Genomic DNA, 14,541 nt, shown 5'->3' on the forward strand with positions numbered 1-14,541 from the left:
GGTGTGGTCCTCTTTGGGTCTAGCTTGTTTGGGACCCTCTGTGCTTCCTGGACTTGTCTATTTCCTTCACCAAATTTTGGACGTTTTCCTTCACTGTTTTTTCAGATAAGCTTTCAATTTCTTGCTCTTCCTCTCCTCCTTTCACCACCCCTATGATTTGGATGTTGGCATGTTTAAAGTTGTCCCAGAGGTTCCTAAGCCTCTCCTCATTTTTTTCAATTCTTGTTTCCTCCTCTGTACTGATTGACTGTTTATTTCTTCCGTATGTTCCAAATCATTGATTTGAACCCTGGTTTCCTTCCTTTCACCAATGGTTTCATGTGAATTTTCCTTTGTTTCACTTAGCTTAGCCTTCACTTCTTCCTTTATGCGTTTGCCTTACTCAAGCATGTCTGTCGAGCCTGTGAGCATCTTTATCACCAGTACTTTGAACTCTGCGTCAGTTAGGTTGGCTATCTCCTCGTTGCTTAGTTCTCCCACTGGAACCTTGACCCCGTTCCTCCTTTTGGGCCATACTTCTCCGTCTCCTCAACTTGATAGCCTCCTGTATTTGCTTCTGTGGGATGGCTAAAATTTTTTAAATTGACAATGTTATGTGTTGACAAGGATGTAAAGAAATTGCTACTAGTCAAGAGTATCAAACAGTTAACCACTATGGAAAACTGTTTAGCAGTAAGAATTAAAACTCAGTATATGCCTATGCCATGACCCAGCAATTCCACCATGCCAACAGAAATGAGTGTGTTTACCAAAGAACATGTATGTACTAGAATGTTCGCAGCAGTGTACAGTAATTTAGAAACGGACCATGTGTCCACTACCCACAGGAGAATGGATAACTTAACTAAGTAAACTCATTTAACACAATAAAAAGGAGCAACCTACTGACACATACAATAGGGATGAAGTATAAGAATGTGACACAGAACAACAGAAGCCAGACACAAAATAATACAACAAGAGTCCATGCATAGCAAGTTCAGAACAGGCCATGTAACATTATTTGTTTGAGGGTGCCTTTCTCACTTGTAAACTGGGCAGAAATCAAGACAACAAATATCCCAAAGTCAGAAGAATGGTTAGATTTGGGAGTAACTCGGGAGGGGGGGGGGTGCAGTATTTCTGGGAGCTGACGATGTTCTACAGTGATTACACCAGGCTTTGCTTTACAATATTTGTTATACCATACCATACAACATGGATTTAACATATTTTTCTGTATTTTATGACAAAAGAAGTAACTATAAAAAAAGAACCAGAGTCTGAGGGTCCAAAGGATACAGGAGAGCTAAACTTGAGCCCTGGTTTTAGGGCTTCCCTGACCCCAAGGCTGGCCTGCCTGGACTTTCCCCTCAAAAAGGCTGGATCACCAATCAGTAAGGAGAAGGAACTAGGTCCAGAGGGTCCGAATTTCAACCCCAGGCTCTGCTGGTTTTTGGCTGTGTGGCCTCAGGCAAGTGACATCCTCTATGCATTACGGGGGTCCCCTCTGTACAAGGGTCCTGCTGGAAGAGAAACATGCACTAAAGGAAGAGCAGGGCAGCCAGGAAGGTGGGAGCCTGGAGTTTTAGGGGATATATTTAACTCTGCACAGAAGCAAGCTGAATGGGAATAAAATTCACCATACTCAACGATCAGCTCTGAGCAGGGAGCGGAAAATGACTGAACGGGGTCCCTAAGGGGACTCTGACTGTACTGGCAAGGTTTTATTTTTTTTATCCTCACTTGAGGACTTGTTTTCATTGCTTTTAGAGAGACAGGATGGGAGAAAGAGAAATAGATTTGAGAGACACTGATTACATAGTTTCCTCCTGTACGTACCTGGACCAGGAATCAAACCTGCAACCTAGGTACGTGCTCTGAGTGAAAATTGAACCTGCAACCCTTTAGTTCTAGGACAACACTCCAACCAACTGAGCCACACCACCCAGGACAAGGTTTTATTTATTTTTTATGATTTTATTTATTTTTAGAGAGAGGGGAAGGGAGGGAGAAAGAGAGGAAGAGAAACATCCACGTGTGGTTGCCTTTCACAAGCCCCCAACTGAGGACCTGGCCCGCAAGCAAGGCATGTGTTCTGACTGGGAGTTGAACCAGCAACCCTTTGGCTCAGAGGCCGGCACGCAATATGCTGAACCACACCAGGGCTATTTTTTAAAACACTCACTGAGTACACGGGTATCACTGACTTTATTGCTGTTTCAAACACTCTATAATAAATTATTGTAGAAGTTTTTAAAGACATTTTTATTTCCATCTGTCTTATTTTTCAATGGTTTTCAAACTGTAGCTCCTTCAGAAGCTGCATCTCACAGAGCTGGGGGCGGGAGGGGACAGATTCACAAGAGGTGATTTACAAGATGATGCAGGGCCAAGCAGAGAGGCCCTGGATAAGGGCCTCGTCCCAGCTGGCAGTCTTGGGAAGGGTCCTTCCAAACCTCAACTGCTAAATTAGTTGTGTGGTTCCTGCCACTCAGGGTGGCTGTAAGCTCTAGCGCTTCTGTCCTTGCCCCCTCTACAGTCTGGGACCCCTTGACTACCTGAGTCAGAGTCCATCCCTCCTCTGCTCAAACCCTCCAGTGTCCCCATCTAACCCAGAGTAAAAGCAGCGGTCCTTAAAAGGAGGAGCCCCAGGCTCCTATGAGGTCTGCACGGACGCTCCGGTACTTCTCCAGACACATTCCATTTCAGTGGTGCATGCTCCTGTGACACACCAGCATACCTCCTCCCCAGGGCCCTTGCATATGCTATTCCTCAGTCAGGAGGCTCTTCTCCAGGTATCCACAGGGCCCACTCCTCTTTCTTCAGTCTCTGCTCATGTTACTTTCTTTGAGAAGCCTTCCTAAACTCCCTAGACAAAAGTGCATCCATCCTACCTCCCCTTACGCTTTTTCTCCATAAGCGCTTATCATCACTCATGTGATTGTACATACTTACCTATTTATCAGTTTACTGTCAACCTCTCCCCACTGTACGTCAGCACTGTAAGGGTAGGGGCTGTGGCCTGTCTTGGTGCACAGTGCTGGGTACACAGTGGCCACTGAGTAAATATTTGTGGAATAAATGTGTACCAGGACAGGCTCAAAATAAGTGAAATTCCTTTCCTTGTCATTTGTCAGGTCCTTTTTCTCTCGCCCCCTCTCTCTAACCTGGTTTCTCCATCAAACGGCACAGATGGGATTGAGGGAGGCGGGAGCAGAGGCTGAAGCTTTGCATCTCCGGGCACTTGGGAGTAGGGTGAGAGCTCCTTCCTGGCCCTGAGACCCCTCAGGAGCCTCTGTCACCTGCCTTCCAATCTGCGCCTCACCTACAGCTCCCACAGAACGACTTGCTCAGGAAATAAGTTCAATGACCAGCATCTGCTTGTGGGAACTTGGGAGGGAAGGCCTACGGGGGGGCGGAGGACAACAAACCCCTCGTTCAGCATCCACAGTGAACTGTTCCTGCACTTTATGAGAGCACTTTAGCAAAACTGAGGATGGGAAAAACATACGTCCTTGGCGGAACTTCTGCAGAAAATACTTACATCAGTGCATAGAGGGGTTTCCCAGCCTCACCACTGGTGCTGTTTGGAGCTGGGGGACTCTGGCCATGGGGGCTGTTCTGTGCACGCAGGGGGTTAGCAGCATCCCTGGTCTCTACTTGCTGAGCCAACAGCACTCCCTCCCCCAAGCTGGAATCATCAAAAATGTCTTCAGACATTACCAAATGTTCCCTGCGGGCAAGCCATCCCCTTTGAGAACTGCTGTTCTGAGGGTATTCTTGCTGGACTCATGAAACCCTGGAAGCAACCTAATGTCCACAACGGCTTCCGGTATTGTAATGATGTCAATACTAAAAAGAGGGAATGTCTGCATAGCATTTACCACATGCCAAGCACACCTAAGTGCTTTGTACATGCAAATTCAACCCTCACAGTAACCCTATGCAGCAGGTACTTATGCTATTAGTTCTATTTTAATAAAGAAACTAGGTCACAGATGTGAAACGACTTGCCCCCATCAGCAGATCAGAAAACACAGAGCTGAGATGGGAGCCCAGGCAGCCTGGCTCCCCCACCACAATGCACCACACAACCTTAGGCACGCTCAAGTCCCTGCTCCCCGGCTTTATAGCCTCCCCAAGTTTGTTTCTTCCTCTGTGTAATGGGGCTGAGAGCAGTGTCTCTACTGAAGGCTCATTCATGAAAAGGGCTCAGCACAGCACCCAGTCCTCAGCAAGGACCCATCCAGCTGAAAGAACACAACGTGGCCATACTATGCACGAGAAATACTCAATGGGTCAACACTGACCATTAGTGTTCAGTGTGCTCTTGAACAAGAGAACATTTAACCCAATCCCTTTTCTGAAACAAATACCTACACACCATGTCACCTCAACTCTGATATGCTTTTGTCACATGTTGACATTACTGAGATTGACATACATCACAAAATCCACGTATAAATTTCATCTAAAGCATCCTTTTCAGAAAAGCAGTTGCATGATCAACAATGGGCCTTATGGGGAATAGTGTCACAGACTGGGAGGCCAAGAAGAGGTCTGTTAAACCATCACATGCATAGAAGGAATTGTGTCAAAGAGCCAACAGAGGCAGAGTAATGGGTGCAGGAGTCAAGGTGCCCTCAGGAACCAGATACATTTGAACCTCAGCTGTGAGGTTGGGCTGTGTGACTTTGGGCACATCACTTCCCGTTTCTTCGCCTCAGTTGAAATAATAGCAGTACATACCATCAAGGCTGTTCTGAGAATTAACTGAGTTAATCCACATTAACAGAGCCTGATACAGCAACTGCTAAACACCTGTCAGGCATCACCATTTCCCTCGGCCGGTGGAGACATAGGGACCGCCACTTCCGACCTCACACATTTCTGTAACGTGTGAGCGCTTTACTTATCACACTTCCTTGATAAGGAGGAGGCACTAGAGATACTTTTTAATCCTCTTACCACCACACACTCCCCGCAGCTGCCCCACCTGTCTAGTTGGAACAGGTAGGACTGGAGACAGGCTGAAGGTGTGGGTGGGCTGCAAAAGATACTGGGATGAGAATAAGCACCACAGCAGCTTTCTCCTCTTCCCCGCCCCCCACCGCCCCCCCCCCCCCGGCACCTTCCCCTCACGCTGCCACCCAGGGCCTTACAGCACCACAGTAATCATGCCAAGTATTTGGGTCTGCCTGGCCATGGCCTCCGAACATGATGAGAGCACAGCACCATGCTGCGGCCAGAGGGACCCTCCCAGCACAGCTCTGACCCTGTCCTTCCCCTTGGATCACATCCAAGGTCCTTATGGAGGGTGCCAAGACCCACCTGAGATGGCCCCTGCTTGTTCTCCGGCCTCATGGGTCAGTATGCTTCTCCCCATACACTTTCCCCTTCTCTCAGTCCCTTGAACACTTCTTGCTCTCTCTCACCCCAGGGCCTTTGCATGTGCTAGTCCCCCCTGCTTGGCACAGTGCTCATGCACCTTTACCTGATAAATCCTCATTTTCTCAGGGAAGCGTCCCAACAGATCCCTGTCCTACTCAGAACTCAGCATTCCTGTCCCCTCACAGCACTTACCTCTACTGTGCTCAGTCACATGTATAATTATCTGGGTAATGGTGCCCCCACCCCGTGGACTAAGAACTCCACAAAGTAGGGATGAGGTCTGTCCTGGTACCCCTTGTGTCCCTAGCCCCAACCAGCACAGGCAAAGCCCAGAGTGTTCATTAATGCAAGGTGGGGGTGACAAACAGAACCATAGCTTTTGAGCTCAGAGTTCTGCCAAGTGAAGGTGAAACAAAAAAATCCTGCATTCATTCATTCCACAAAAATGGCACCCACACTGTGTCAGCACTGCTCTGGTCACCAGGTGGGCAGCAACAGTGATCAAAATAGAGTTCTCAGCCCTGGGGAGCTTACAGGGCTGGGGACGGGGATAGGGGATGGAGGGCGGACAGGCGTTAAGATAAATAAGTTACATAAACAGGCAAGTTATACAGAACATCAAAAGCTGACAAATGCTGCAGCCAAAAGCAGCACGTGGAGGACCAGGTGTTGGGCAGGGGCGAGGGTTTCTGCTGTGGCATAGGGTTATCAGAGAAGAGTTACTGAGGTGGTGAAACCTGAGCAGAAACCGGACAGGGACTAGGCAGCCGTGTGGAGACCTGGGGAAGGATGCGCCAGGCCCAGGAAGAGCAGCACCAAGGTGTGGCCTGTGTGAGAGGCAGTCAGGAGGTGGTGGAGGACAGCCAGGCACCTGTGGCTACAGAGGAAGCTGGGGGCCTGGCCTGGGCAGGGACTTCCAGCCACTGTAAGGGCTGTGGCTATTTCTTGTAGAGAGATGGGGAACTGTTGGCTTGAGGAGGAGCAGCACATGGAACCCCCTGGCCCCAGTGAGGAAAGGGCTGTATCACAGTCTTCTTCTTAGGAGTTGTCCTCAGAAGCAGCCCTGGGCACTGGCCTGACACTCCTAACACCTGGTTCATTTGGGGACCACAAGGACCCACATTCTACAGATGGGGAATGTGAGGCCTGGAAGGATTCAGTGAGTACCCAAGGCCAGGCAGCTAGAACACAGCCAAGAAGAGTGGATCAAGCTCTCCTAGCTGAGACTCTTCTACCTCCCTCTGTCCTTGCTCCTAAGAGGCCAAGTCTTCCCAACTCCCAGCCAGCTCGCCCTTACCATCCCTGACACCCCGAAGACCTGGGCTGTCCCCGACAAACAAATGTACAGATGTACACACACAGGGCCCACCCAGCCTGGCTGAGGGGCTCCCCCTTCAAAGGCATTGCTCTACATCATCGCCTGCTGCCTTCAAGTCCAGGAGATCTGAGGCAGGGTATGGTGGCCTGAGTCCCAACTCATCTCTAGGATACCTGGGAAGGGTCCTACCCACAGCTAGCGTTTCCTGAGTACTCACAACATACCTGGCCTGGATTAATACCAACCCTCACAGCAACCCTGAGAGGCAGATGCTGTTACTACCTCCATTCTTCAGAAGAGGAAACTGAGACCCAGAGAGAACAAATCACATGCCCAAGAGATGGCTAACTGAGCCAACAGAACTTACTGTGGCTAGTGCAACTAAAGAGCTGAAATTTTACTTTCACTTAATTTTAATTATTTAAAATTTAAATGGCCACACATGGCTAGCAGCTAGCTGATTGGAGGTACAGCTCAGTAGAACCTCTGCTAATGAAGCAGCAGGAGTCTGAAGGCAGGAGGAGGTGGGGGTGAGGCGAGTACCATGATGCTCACAGGCCCAAGGGGCTGAGGGGAAGCTCCCACACAATGCCGTCGCTCTTGAACCCTGACCCACTCAGCCCAGAGAGCTGGATCAGGGCTCGGACACCCAAACCCACACCTGGAGTCCTGGCCGATTCACAGCCTGACTACCACTCCTAGGCTGCATGAGCCTCTTCTCTGAACCTTAGCATCCTAGTCTATGAAATGGGATCTTCATACCAACCTAACAGAGCACATGTCTCTGTTATTTCTTAACAACCCAGAGTCGTCATGGGGACCCAATGAGATGTGCTTCACACACAGCTGGGGATGAGGCCAGCATTTTGGAAGACAGACAGCAATTACACAAAGGCGAATTCCAAAGTCAAGGGCCCGCCTGAGCTTCAGTTAGCCAGAGCTATGGAAATGGCAGCTATGTGAATACTGTCACTAGCTAAAAGAAATCATCCAGATGATTCATAACATGCCTATATTAACTTTTGGAAAATATCATCTAAATGAAAACATAGCTAAAAAAAAGTAGGCAACTTGCAGACGCTACACCAAATCACATGCTCAACACCTGCCACTGTCACCCCCCAGGTCTTTGGACACTATTATGAGAAACATGGCCCTAAGGGACCCCGGACCTGCCTGCAGGACCTGTGCCCTGCCCCCCTCCTCTCTGCCTTACTCAGCCATGGTGGCCTGCTCTCAGTGTTACCACCACATGGAGGTACCTCACAGCCTTTCCAATGCTGTGAGCCTGCCTGACCCATTCCTCTGGGCTTTCACCTTCAAGCCCTGATGCCTCATTTCAGAAACTTTCTCTAAGCCCCGCTCCCACCAAAGTCAGCTAGATCTCTATTCCTTTTGGACAAACGTTACTTTGTGCCTCCTCCACTAGATTGTGTGCCGCTCCCTGGCGTCTAAAACTATATGTGGCAAGTAACAGGTACTCAATAAACTACTTGGTGAGAGAATGAAATATACATATGACCAAAAACAGCCAAGGTCTGACACCAGAGGCCATTCAGGAATCAGACCCCAAGGCAGGGATGAGGAGTGCCTCCCACCCTCACCCCTTCCTCCCAGCTCTGAGAAAGGAAGGGGCAAAGGCCAGGGCTCAATGGGCATTACGGGGTGGAGAGAGACAGCCGCATTCCAGCTCCTAAGCAAGGATCAAATGGAGCTAATTCAGTCATTTCTGGGACATCCGAGGCCTACTTTGTGCCAGCTCTAAGAGAAGAGAGAGCAAAAACATTGAAACAACAGTAATGCCCTGGCTGGTGTGGCTCAGTGGATTGAGCACTGGCCTGCGAACCAAAGGGTTGCCGGTTCGATTCCCAGTCAGGGCACATGCCTAGGTTGTGGGCCAGGTCCCCTGCTGGGGGTGTGCAAGAGGCAACCACACATTGATGTTTCTCCCACTTTCTCCCTCTCTTCCCCTTTCTAAAAATAAGTAAATAAAATCTTAAACAAAACAAAACAGTAATAACCCCAGAAACAGCGGCCATGACATTGCTCAGAGGCAGAAGAGCCAGTCTTACAAAGGCAGACTTGATGCCAGAGAGCTGGGTTCAGATGTTATGTCTATCACCTACTAACACTTTTGGCAAATCCAATCACCTTCCTGGGCCTTTGTGTCCTCACCAGTGAAATGGGAGCAGCTGTGGCGAGGATTGGTGAGGAAAAGCACCACATAAAACCCAGAGGGGCCACTCTGCTGGCTCTCGCTCACGACATAGGCATCCTGTGTCGCTCTGTGCCACAGGCTCCTATCTACAAAATGGAGGTGACGACTACACCCCTCACAGGCTCCTGTGCAGCTGAGCTCACACGCACAAAGTGCTGGAGGCCGTGTCCAGCTGAGCAGGAACTTAGTGATGGGCATGATTGATTTTTCTGTCCGGAGCTCTCCCCAGAAGGGAACCTCAACTAATTGGCCTGCCATTCCCTCCTAAGGCTTTAAACACAAACCTACTCTGCCAACCAGCAAGCCCAGGCTGGCTGCATCCAGAGACCCTTCTCTGCCCTCAGGTGCCCAGCCTGACAATCTCCAACAGCAGCAGCAGCAGCAGCTCAGATCCATCAAGCACCTTCCCAGGTGGCCCGTGACAAGCACTCTTAACACGTCAGCTCCCTGGTTCCCCTCTACAGCTCCAGCAGGGATGGTCCCATTTCAGCTGAGCAAAAATACACCTTAGAGAGATGAAATAAGGTCCCCAGGGTTCCCCAGCAACCAAGGGGGAAGCCAGGAGCAGGGTTCACAACCAGGCCAGCTGCCCCCAGCCCAGGCCACTTTGAAATAACCCACCAGGTGAAGACAACCTGGCCAGGCTGGAGGGGTCGGGGAGGAGGGCAAGGGAGTGGCAGCCACCCCAGTCCCTTCGGAAAGGGCCCAGGAGGTAGCGGACCAAGACAGGCTTGGATTTCTGGCCTCACCCTTAGAAACATCTGTGGACGAGCTTCCTAGGCAGGGCAGCTGGGCTGGAACTTCCTGCAGAAACCTCGGACATGCAGTCTCCCCTCAGTCAGACCCTGCTTGCTGTCCCCTGCTCCACGAACCCAGCACAGCTGGGCCTTGCTGTGGGTGCCGAGTTGGCAGTGGGTCCTGCCCCCAAGGGGGCCAGGCTGAGATCCCACCCCGCTGCCCCTCCCACGCTCACTCCCTCACTCCCTCCCTTCTGGTCCTGCTCCCAGGGCTGTCTCCCTGAGCTGGGCCTCTCACTGCTTGGCTGGTTGTCCTGAAGAGCCTGCCACGGAACCACCCCACCGTGCAGCCTAGAGGCCTGGTGGTTGAGGGCCTTCCACTTGGGAAGTCGAAGAGAGGCCCAGGGAGGGGTATCCCTGAGTGCCCCAGAGGCTTGGAGATCAACTGCAAAGGACACTCTTCCATCCTCCCAATCCAAGAGAATTCTAAAGACCCCAAGAACGTGCTCTGAGGGAATTCACTCCTTCCAGAAAGACACTCCGGAATGAGTCTGGGAAAATCAATAGCCAGGCTCTCGCTCACCATCCTAAAGCTTATGTTTGAGGCTCAGTTGCAATTAGAAGCCACCTTCACCCACAGTTACCGAGTGCCTTCCTGGGCTAAGGTACTCTGGAGCCATGCTGCCCAAATTCAGAGCTTGGCCCCAACACTGCCAGGCTGGGGGGCCCAGCACAGGTTACCAAGACTCTCCAGGCCTCAGTTCACACCACTGTGAGGTTAAGACTCATAGCTGATTCCGCTTCAGTCTGAGGGGTCTTCATTCAAGTTCTCCCATGGCTCCTTCACCACACACAAGTCCCAACCTATGTGTCACCTCCTCCAGGAGGCCTCCTGGATCATCCCAGCTAAAACACACTAATATCAAAGAAAAATAAAGAAAAAAATTACAAATGAAACAATAAATACAACATACTAATATCTCACACTCTCTTTCCCCTGGAGAAGGAAAACTCTGACTCCAAAAAACCTCCGCTGCCTTGTGGCATACCTCTTCAGGGGAAAGGCTAAGGGAGTAAACCCCGACAGAAAATCCGGAGCCGGAGTCCCTAAGGCGGTTTGACGTTGTAGTCAACACCGGCAACTCCTGCGGCGCACCTGAAGCCAAGCTGTATTGACTCCGTCTTTCCCTTGGACCCTTCAGCTGCGAAGAGAGGGGGGGTCTGCTGCATGGGCAACAGCAGACCCTCCATATCACCCTGCCCAGGCTCTGTAGCTTCAGCTTCACTGGAGAGGACACTCCAGCGTCATCGCAAGATGTCGATTTAACAGGGGAGCAGACAGATACCGTGTCACTCCCGAGTTGGACTGCACAGCCATTCTCGGCGGTGCAGATAGACTCTTAAGAAGCTACACCATCGTCTCTCGAGACGGACGGCTGCCGACGACTTTCCCCTGACCCCCATTCTCTTTGCTTTTATAACACTGATAGCGACTTGATGCCCTATCACAGATTTGTTTGCTTGGCTCCTGTCTCCAGTAGAAGGTAGGCCCAGAAAGCCTGGTCTTCCAAGTTCTAGAGCAGCGCCAGGAATGGTGCAGGCCCTCAGGCACAAGCTGAGTGGAAGGCATAATCAACAAGTATGGTTTTTATCAGCTGTTACTATTGTTCTGCACTGTTACTTGATATTAGTCCAACGATTTGGGTTGGCGAGGGGTAAACAGTAAAGCAGCCCATTGAACCTCCCCCCATCTGTCCCTAAAGAGAACAGCCATGGGCCCTGGGGAACACGGTGTAAAAACCACAGAAGAGGGAGGCAACCATCGGGCCTTCAGCATTTCTAAGGCAGTGATTCTACTCAAGGGGGAAGTGGGAGGCATGTGAAACTCCCTGACTGGCTTTAAAATCTACCCCTGCCCCAAGAAGAAGTCTGAGAACCTCTCTTATGGCAAAAGGCACCTGCTAAAACCCTAAATCTGACCAAGCTGCTCCTCAGGGCGGGCAGCAAGTCTCAGAGTGACCCAGCCCCTGACGTCCCCTCCTATGTCCTCCTTCACTTACCCTGCCCCTGCACCTCCCCGAACTTGGCCTCACTGGGACTTTTGCACTGTAGTTCTCCCCAACACCCCAAAGCTATTCCCTCTCATGTCTCCTTGTCAATCTCAGAGGCCTTCCTGACAGCTCATCTAAAGAAGCACCAGTCACATCTGATTTTAATTCACTGCCTAGCCCCACCCCGCTAACCTGCCCCTTATCTTATTCACCAGGTTTAGGGTTTGTCTCCCTTGGCTCCATGGGGGTAGGGCCTTTGTCAAGTACACTCCCGTATCCCAAACAGCTGAAGCAATGTCAGCCATGCAGCGAGCGCTCAATAAATAGTGGTGAGTGAATGAAAACTTCTCAGCTCTGCGATGCCTTCAGGATCAAATCCACGCTTCTCCATCAGGACCTCCAGGCTCCACGAAGCCTGGCCCAAATCCATGAGCAGTTCTCCAACTCTCCCTGCCCACCTTTCCATCCTGCAGCCTTCAAAAGGGCCATTTCCACCACTCTGGGGGGCTATGGGGAGATTCGATAAAAACACACACAGGAAATAAGAGGGTTTAACAGAGACCAACATCTATAAAGGAGCTGGAATTTAAACGTCAAAGGGGCTCTAGGCAGCAACTGTGTGGAAGAAAGATGGGCCCTGGGTACTGCATTTGCCGGTTTTTGACTATATGTCCCTCCCAGTCCCAACCCTCATCTGGAAACCAGAGATGCTAATTTTGGCCATGTCCTCCTCCTGGTGTTATCTGATGAGGCTCTGTAACCTGAAAAGCACCTTCAAAATCCTAGCAGAAATAAGAATTACAATTGCTAAGATATCCTAAGGTTCACCATGTGTCAGGCACTCTTCTTAAACGCAGGGAGAGCAGGAAATGTTTACTGTAGGCGTACTGTTATGCGTTCCCAATTATAAATGCTTTCCATGAATTAACCCATTTAACCTTCACAACAACCTCTCAGGGGAGAATTATCATCAGCCCCTAACAGACGAAAGGGGCTTAGAACTGTTGAGGAACCTGCTCAAGGTCACACACACCAGCAAGTGAAAGGGCTGGATTTGAACCCAGTGCTCTGAACCACTTCGATGAAGCTCTTTACACAATTCAGGACACCAGATTCCTGAATCCTGGCTGGGCCAAGCTGGGAGGTAGGAGAGCAGGATGCCAGAGAGGACCGAGGGTGGGGTGTTGATGCCCTTGGGACTGCTGACTAAGCATTTACACAGTGCCAGGAACTCTCTGAGGAGCTTCTTGTGAATTAACTCATTAATCCCCACAACAGCCTAAGATGGGTGTCATTCTGAGCCCATTGCACAGAATGTGGAAGCGCCAGAACTTGCTCGCCTGCCCACTACACCATCCCTGTGCAGACCTCTAACACAGGTACCCTGGCAGCTACGTCACCCCCTGCATATCGCTCTTACTGTCTTCTCCCAGCCCCCAGCACACACTCTGCCCTGGACCAAAAGATGCCCTGGCTCAACTCTGAGGATGGACCTAGTTCCACCAGCAAGCCAGGGCTGCTGGCCCGGCCACCAGCCAAGGTGCTCACAGCAGCCCTAGACTCTGCAATGAGGGGAAGGAAATGACTACGGGTATAGCTGGCAGGGTCCAGGACAGGGGCTTTGAGGTGAAAAGAGATCCAGTCCAGCTTGGGACCCAGTGAGCTAGGAGTACATGACACCAGGAGCAAGTGGACAGGCATTCCAACCCCAGCTTGGCCCTCTATAGAGCTGATAGACCTAGACAGGACAGTGCCGCTTCTGAGCCTCAATTTCTGACTCTGCAAAATGGATAGAAATACCATATCCACTTCTGAGTGCAAATAAACCACTGTTCCAGTTACTTGTTGACAAGAGATTCACTCTGAGGCCAAATGGGTCCAGGGGTTCGCATCTCAGCTCTACCACTTCTGGCTGTGAAGCCTGGGGCAAATCATTCTGCTTCACAGCAAGTGTCTTAGTTTCTTCATCTGTGAAACAGGTACCACACTTCTCCTTCTCCTTACTTCATGGGAGTCTATAAAATGGGCACAACCAAGACCCGCCCCATAGGGGTATTTTAAGATTTAAATGAATGAGATCGCGTGTGTAAAAGGCTTGTCACATGCCTGACATATGGTGAATGTATAATAAACACTGGCTACTCAATAGCTCCGGAAATGATTTGCCTCTCTGTGCCTCAGTTTCCCCTTCTAAAATGGAGCATAGCAACAGTACCTACAGTTCTAGCATGTGAGTGTTCAGCAAGATAATCTATGTGAAGTATTTTGAACAGCGTGTGGCACACAGAATAAATGACACCCATCAATCTCATGGTTATTATTTTTATTGCTGCTGTTAACCCATCAGGTAAACCCTCTAAAAACTAGAAGAATAGAACTAGAGGAACAAACTCCTAGTGGAGAAATATTCTACAGAGCCACTATGGCCTTGAAGAGACTCAGTGACCATTCTCTCTAGGAACCACAACCCATGGAAGCCAGTCAGCTTGGAAGCTGATGCTGGGGACCAGAAGCAACCATCTGACCCTTTGACCACATCACCAGCGCATGTTAGCTGGGTCAGTCAGGAACTGCAGCCTGCCCTTCGGGAACTTCAGACCCAGGACAAAGGTCACCAGGCAAGCCAAGGTCATACGCTGGCCTGGAGAGTAGGTGCAGCGGCCTCCCATCTGGAGCTGGCTGCTCCAAGCACCCACCCAGCAGGCACACTGAGAAACGAGATCCATGAGGAATTTGGCTGTCCCAGGCCCTTCAGAAGAGCAGTCTTCCTCCTGGATCAGTCTGGGCTAGGGGCACCTCCCGCCCAAGTCCCCTTGGCCTAGACAAAGAGGAACAGCTGGGAAA

At 50.4% G+C, this 14,541-nt stretch overlaps 1 protein-coding gene across 1 annotated transcript in view; it reads right to left on the reverse strand.

The window, feature by feature from the left end:
• AKT2 (AKT serine/threonine kinase 2) overlaps positions 1-14,541 on the reverse strand; it is a 46,856-nt gene that overhangs the window by 30,794 nt on the left and 1,521 nt on the right. The gene's annotated exons all lie outside the window — the stretch shown is intronic.

The sequence above is a fragment of the Furipterus horrens genome, unplaced genomic scaffold (genome assembly GCF_987537825.1).
Source record: "Furipterus horrens unplaced genomic scaffold, mFurHor1.1.pri manual_scaffold_13, whole genome shotgun sequence".
NCBI classification, from domain to species: Eukaryota; Metazoa; Chordata; class Mammalia; order Chiroptera; family Furipteridae; genus Furipterus; species Furipterus horrens.